Source organism: Crocodylus porosus, unplaced genomic scaffold (assembly GCF_001723895.1).
Source record: "Crocodylus porosus isolate Cpor-Errol unplaced genomic scaffold, CroPor_comp1, whole genome shotgun sequence".
NCBI classification, from domain to species: domain Eukaryota; kingdom Metazoa; phylum Chordata; order Crocodylia; family Crocodylidae; genus Crocodylus; species Crocodylus porosus.
Genome location: NW_017728947.1, coordinates 92,592,487 through 92,599,282, shown reverse-complemented (window position 1 = coordinate 92,599,282; position 6,796 = coordinate 92,592,487).

The following is a 6,796-nucleotide window of genomic DNA, read 5'->3' as shown; positions in this document are numbered from 1 at the left end:
TAAAGAAATTCTTCCTTATGTCCAGCCTGAAATGGTCTCTCAGTAGTTTATAACGGGTCGACCTCGTCGTCCTTTGGGGCGCTCTGGTGAACAAACATTCCCCCAGATACTGATGGTCATCAGTTTGAAAGTAAGTGTGAAGAGGAGAAGAGGGTGAATAAAAAAGGAAAGGTAAAAAGTAAAAGGAAGAAAAGGCTAGCATGGGAAAAGATGTAGTTGGGGAAAGGTAGAGAGGGAAGCAAAAGCAAAATGAGGAAAAAAATAAGTCAAAAGAAGTGAACTAAAGAAGAAAAGAGGCTGTGCACAAGGGGAGTAGCACAGAATGAAATTTTGATACCTAGGGAAAAACAGAGGTTGATGTAAATGAAGTCGACAATACAGAGTGGAGAAAGTAAAAAGGAAAATATGATATCAAAGATGATGTGGGCTGATATCAAGATTATGTGGGATGTAGAAAAGCACATGAGAAGGAAAAAATCGTGATTGGGAAGAGAAGACGGTGCAGTAAAAGACAGTAAGTACAGGAATTTCTTTCCAACTTTATGAAGTGGCTGTAACCCAAAGTATTTCTTATCAGTAATCCTATATGGCTGGATGATCAGCAAAATAACCTCAGAATAAGCAACAACAGTTTAATATTTCTCATGTTTCTATATATTGTCCTTCCTATCCATACTTTACATTTACAAAAGTCAGTTTTGCAGATAGCATTCTGACCTTATTATATTTATTCATGCCGATTCCTTGTAATAAGGAAAAATAATGTTTATCACTTTGCAATAAACAAGATTGGTTGAGTGGAAATAAGAAGGGGATGCCTGCTCACAAAGTCATCAATGTCAAGTACACGCAGCTCTGCTAGCCACTGAGTCATCTGCTCACAGCTCTGCTGACGCAGGGGATGGATATTAGAGCAATAGGAGCAGAGTAAAATCATATTGTGTGCCAATGACTCTGATCTCCTTTGTAATAGTTTGAAGGGGACTACTAGCAATTAGCACAACTTAGAGCAACCTTGAGGACACTAAATACTGTCAGAAACCGGTAACAGTGAGACAGAAAGATGGAGTAATAACAGCACTTGCCTCTTCTTTTGGGCTGACCAGAGTATGCTCTTGCTGGACACAAGTATCACAAAAATTGTCTTTGTAAGAAAATAAACAATGTAATTCAAGATTAAAAATGACAAAATCTTTAACTTTTCTCACAAAAAATGTCAGAATTATTGTTATTAATGCCTTCAGTTTCAGATCCTACTGCACTCAGGTGATGGCCCAGGTACAAGGAAAGTGCTAGATGTGAGGCCTGCTTCTGAGCTTTGCTCTCACAGCTGATATGACAGATCTCAGGCAGTTCTGAGTAGTCACTTCAGCAACTCGTGAAATATCCAAACTTTAGAATAGAAAGCAGGGTTGATTTATGGTCAAAATGGAGATCAGAAGTGAAGAATACCATGCCCAGTTAAAATCCTAAAAGGACTTTAGAAGAAGGATGTGATACTCCTTCCTGGAATTTGGCTAGATTACACCAAAATTCTTATCTGATCTATTACCCAGAAAAACAATGCATATAGTTTATGGGAGAAGAACCCATCTCTTTGAAAAAATGCAAGTCCTGTGGGTCTTTGGAAGATCAGAAATTAATCATGAACTTTGCTGGAGGTTTCATACGAAAGGCAGTGATTTCAGCTCCACAGTGGTCATACTACATTCAGCAGTGTTTTAGAAGCAAGCATGCCACTTACTGGATGCATCTACTTGTGCTATTAATTTGAAGTAGGCTTACTGCACAATAAAAATCCTGCACAGTAAGCCTGTCTGGGAGCACATCTACATGTGCTCCTTCTTAGCTATGCCCAGACAAGCGTGGCTGTGCTGTATGTGACACCGCAAATGTCTGTGGTGCCACATACCGTACATTCACATGTTCTCCACCCTGCAACGGAGCGCTGCCCAAGCATGTGCAGCTCTGCTCTCTTTTCTGTGGGTTCTTTTGACCCCTGGATAGCTGGGGGTCAAAAAAACCTGCAGAGAAAAAAGCAGAGCAGCACATGCATGGGCAGCATGCACCATTCAAAAGCAGAACTGGGATGCCCGGAGTTGCACTGCAGCTGCTGGCGAGGGTCCGCATAGCAGAATTGCTGCTGCTGCACCACCAGAAGGCCCCCAGGACCCCAGATAAGGCTGCTAGGGCTAGCACAGTGCTGGCCCCAGGTAACCCTGGGCATGGTAGTGGAGACTGGAGCCAGCACTACCCCACCCTGGGTAACTACTGTGCACCAAAGCATTCATGGCATGGGCATTCCCAAGGGACAAGTAGAGGCAGCACAAAGTGTGTTCTCAAACTGCTTTGAGGCACCACAACAGGCACATGCTCGCTCGTCTAGATATAGCCAATGGGAGCCAATGATCCAGGGATGCTCCCACCCTTCTCTGCCCACTACAGCAGCCTGGGTGCTAGCCCGAGGGCTGGCAGAGAGCACAGGGCAGTCCCCATGCACATGGGTCCAGGAGAGCTCTGCCAGCTGCAGCAGTAGCCGTCTCACGCCCTGTACACATCGGGAGAGTTCATGATGTGCACGGGGCTGAGAGAAAGCTCTGCTGCAGAGCTCTCCCGCCCCATGCACATGGGGACAAGCCCCGTGCCCAGCGAGGCTTCCTCACACTGCCTTGAGCTGGCCGGGAATTGTCCAACTTCTGGCTGTGTAGGGAACTCCTCATGCACCACGGAGCTGGCTGGGATGTGCCCCAGAACGGGACAGTTCCCAGCCAACCCCAGGCTGTGCAGGGAACTCCTCATGCAGCCTGAAGGCTGGGATCTGCCACAGAGCGGGACCGTTCCTGGCCAGTTCTGGACTAGGCAGGGAAACAGAGAGCTCCCGAGGCCTGGCACTGCTTGGCTTCCAACCTCTTCATGCAGGCACACCCACTGAGGCCCCAGCTTCACTCTCTACATTGTATTAGTTTTCCCTTAAGGGTCTTGCAGCAAGACTGGCCATGTCCAACAATGTTTAGCTTATGAAATCTGAAGAGATTGTATCTTTGGGTGTTATGGCAGCAATCACAATACATTAATTTTGAAAAGAAAGATTTCTGCATGTTTGGCGAAAGTCTCCCGCCATTTTCTCAGTGAATATGTTTTGCTCTATTTACATATGCATAGATCTTACACAAATAGCTTGAGAAGAGGTAATAGATTTTACTGCTTTTCTTCTCTTTTGATTTTTCTTTAATGTCATACCCTGAAGAAAAGAAAATACCTGAATATTATGAATATACAATAACAAGTCTTACCATAAGTTCTTAGTAAGCTTGGCAAACCATTGATAGCATTAGCTGCTATTACAATGCATACAGTGGATGGCAAAGATTGTGCATTTGTGTGAAAAACAGCACATAAAACCCTTTGTCAGTGAGCCATTCATAACAGCATTCCTATTAGACATGGCTCGAAACCACAACCTTGAAATCAAACACTCCTATATGCAGCTCAAGTTACATATTTCAAGCACAACAAAGTCATATTTGTGCCTGGTGCAATTCTACTGTACAAAATTGGTTTATACTGTGGAACAACGTAACCCATCATACATCAATCAAGCTACAACTAAGGAGAACCATAATATTACAACACATTTGCGCTCCTGTTTCATATTAGTAATGGCTAAACAAACATACAATTTAGTGTGGGTAAGTGTTCTTTTATGCCTATGAAATGGAAAAATAATGAAAACAGAAAGAAAGGACTTCAAGTCCAGAAAACCTGTTTGTTTTTTTCTGTTTGTCTTTGCTACTCTGGTTCCACCTCACCTTGCAGTTTTATATTAGAGATAGCACTCCTGGCTATTGCCATTGCTCTCTTTTCAGTTTCCCACATGTAATATTTACTGCTCACAGTAGGGTCTGGTATAGCTTTACATTAATTTTTGTCAAGTGCTTCAAGATACACAGGTGCAAAGAGCCATATAAATTCAGAGAGTTATTTTTAATTATGAAGTTATTACCTTTACAGCTGCCTTAAAAACATATTCACTCTCACATAATAATACTGTGGTACTGTTTCTTATTCCTGTATGGCCTCTCTTCATGCTTTGGAAATGGATTATGTTGTGCCCAGCCTTATGTTTTGCATGTTTCCCTACTGATTACTGAAGAGACTCACCAGTTAAGGGAGTCAGTAGAAGGTCAACTTTCAGTTTCCTAAAACATTAGCATCATTCCCATAATCAAATATCCTTCCACAGTATTGATTATACATTCAGTCACTATTACTTCCAATGTAGGAACAACACTGCATGATTTTAGCCTTCAAGACTTCTTGTTAAATTATTGTAGGCATTCTTTAATTTTTTTAAATTTAATTTATGGAGGCTATAGGAACTTCAGATACGTGACATTGCTTGTATTAGCACTGTCCCCAGCATGGTGTACAAGAATTCATGATGCATAAGGCGGTACCCATGGAATCTCATGCTCGTAAAATGAAGCTGTTTACAATCATTTCTCTGAGGTAAATGTTCAAGTGGTTCAATGCTGCAGAAAAATCACACAATATAGTTCAGGACAGGGAGCGAAAAAATGCATTTAATCCAAAAGATTACATATTCCATATGCAGCCTTTGGGATTAGATACTACATCTAGGGTTTGATCATGTATGCTCATTTGTACAGGTGCCTGATGCTACTTTCCATGAGTTCTGGGTGGTGATTCCAGTGGCAAACTCTACCTTGGGAAATTACCTTATAACTACCCCCAATTAATTAGGTAGAGTCAATTGGGTATTTTTTTCACTCCTTGTCCTAAACTCTGGTGTAGGATCACTGTGCATCACTGAACAGCTTGAACATTTACTCCAAAGAAGCGATTCTAAACAGCTTCATTTTACAAGCATGTGATTCCCTGAGTTGGAAGGAACTAGAGAAATATTAGTTGTTACATTTCTCAGTTTTAACTGAAGAAATGGTGTGTTTGCATATGTGCACTGAATTCCTCATCCATTGTTTTCCATTAGCAAAGTTTCTTTAAGTGCAAACAGTGATTAAATACTTACCATTTTGAGTGTTCCAGTTACAGCCTGCACATCAGTGTCCATTTCCTGTTTTTTTAAGATACAAAAGGTAAGAAAATGTGTTTATAGGAGATTACCAGAAACCTCAGGTGTGTTAAAAAAGATTGCATCTAAAAGTTGATTTTTTTCCAGCCACTAGAAAAGTCTCTAAAATATGCTCCCTGCTGTCTTGCATTGCTGTTATGAAGTGCAATTTATGGAGGAAATTAGAAAAACTGTTCTGTAAATACATTGGCTGAGGATTCTGGGCACAGCCAACACAATAACACCAGTGAAGAGAGACATTTAGACTTGATGTTCCACAGCCATTTCATAATTATATAATGTCTGCCTCTCCATATCAGCAGCATCTAGAAGGTGACCACTTCTGACTAGACACCTCAGCTCCTTTCCAGTAACTTGAACGGGGTGAGGCTTATTGTTAATGAAGGGACTTTTTTGTCTTCTTTTTTGGTGCGCTGGGAATGTCACACTAGATTACCTTTAATGGACTTGTTTTGCAGACACATTGTGAGACCCATTGGAAATCTAAAATATTCAACTTAATTTGGTGTTCTACTTTTCTTCTGAAATACATGTGGTAGTTGCATAAATGTTTTATGCTTTTTCCTACTTGAAGGTGTGTCTTTAGAAGTACAGGAAAGTTAAAATGACATCCTGTTTCCCATATTTTTAACTATTTCTGAGTCTTGTAAAACCTGATGTTGTTAAATGCTAAAAAGATACCTTGTTAGAGGATTCTTTTGAACAAGGCAGACTCATTTCCAAAAGATTGCATACATTTTTGCTTGTATTTACAGATGAGATGGCAGTATTGTTCTCTGCTAAGCAAGAACTTTTAAATTATTATATTCTATCAAAAACTTACATTAAAATAACATGGAGGTTTGGAGGTTAAGAACTCAGAAGACATTAATACCAATTTTACATTTGTGCCTGCAACCATAATTCTACCCTCTTGGGCATACACAGACTTTAACTACATGATCATATATTCTTCCCCACATTATTACAGTTTTCTAATGTCCTTACAAAGGTACACAGAGCAGTGTGCATTTAGCAGTAAATAAGATTTTGTGAATGCCAAACCAACCAAATCCATTAAATGTATTTACATACAAAATATGTAGAACATGAAGCAAAAGATTCTGCCTTATTCACTGCAATTTTGCAAGATGTAATTTTAAAATGACATGATAATATATTATTTGACAAATTACATGAAATCATTCATTTAAAGGAGTACCCTTTTATTATATTCTGACCTGTTCTTGTTGTAATTCATACACAGAGTCAACCTTGCACATGTATTTTCTGACTCCTGAGAGTCTAAACAACGAAAAATCTTTGATTTTTTTTAATAGAATTTCCAAGTGTTTTTATATTTGGAGGGTGGGACAGTCTGATAGGAATGTAGCGTGTAATACAGCAAATGTTATTCACTCAGGGCCCCTCTAGATGCTCAAGTAAAGGCGTGATACAATCTGATGTGCAATCTACACAGTTGTGCTTCCTGCCATGCCACATCTGCATGGCAGGAGATGTGATTGTGGGATCCAGCATCAGATCCTATCACACCTTATTGCTGCTGGAGGCTCTCCCAGCACCAACTGGCGGCTTCGGCAGTGGTGTCTCGAGGCAGGCTTCGGCTTCCTGGACAATGACCCACACATTACAACGAGGGACATGCTCAGCTGGGATGGGCTTCACCTGTCCCCCAAAGGTAAG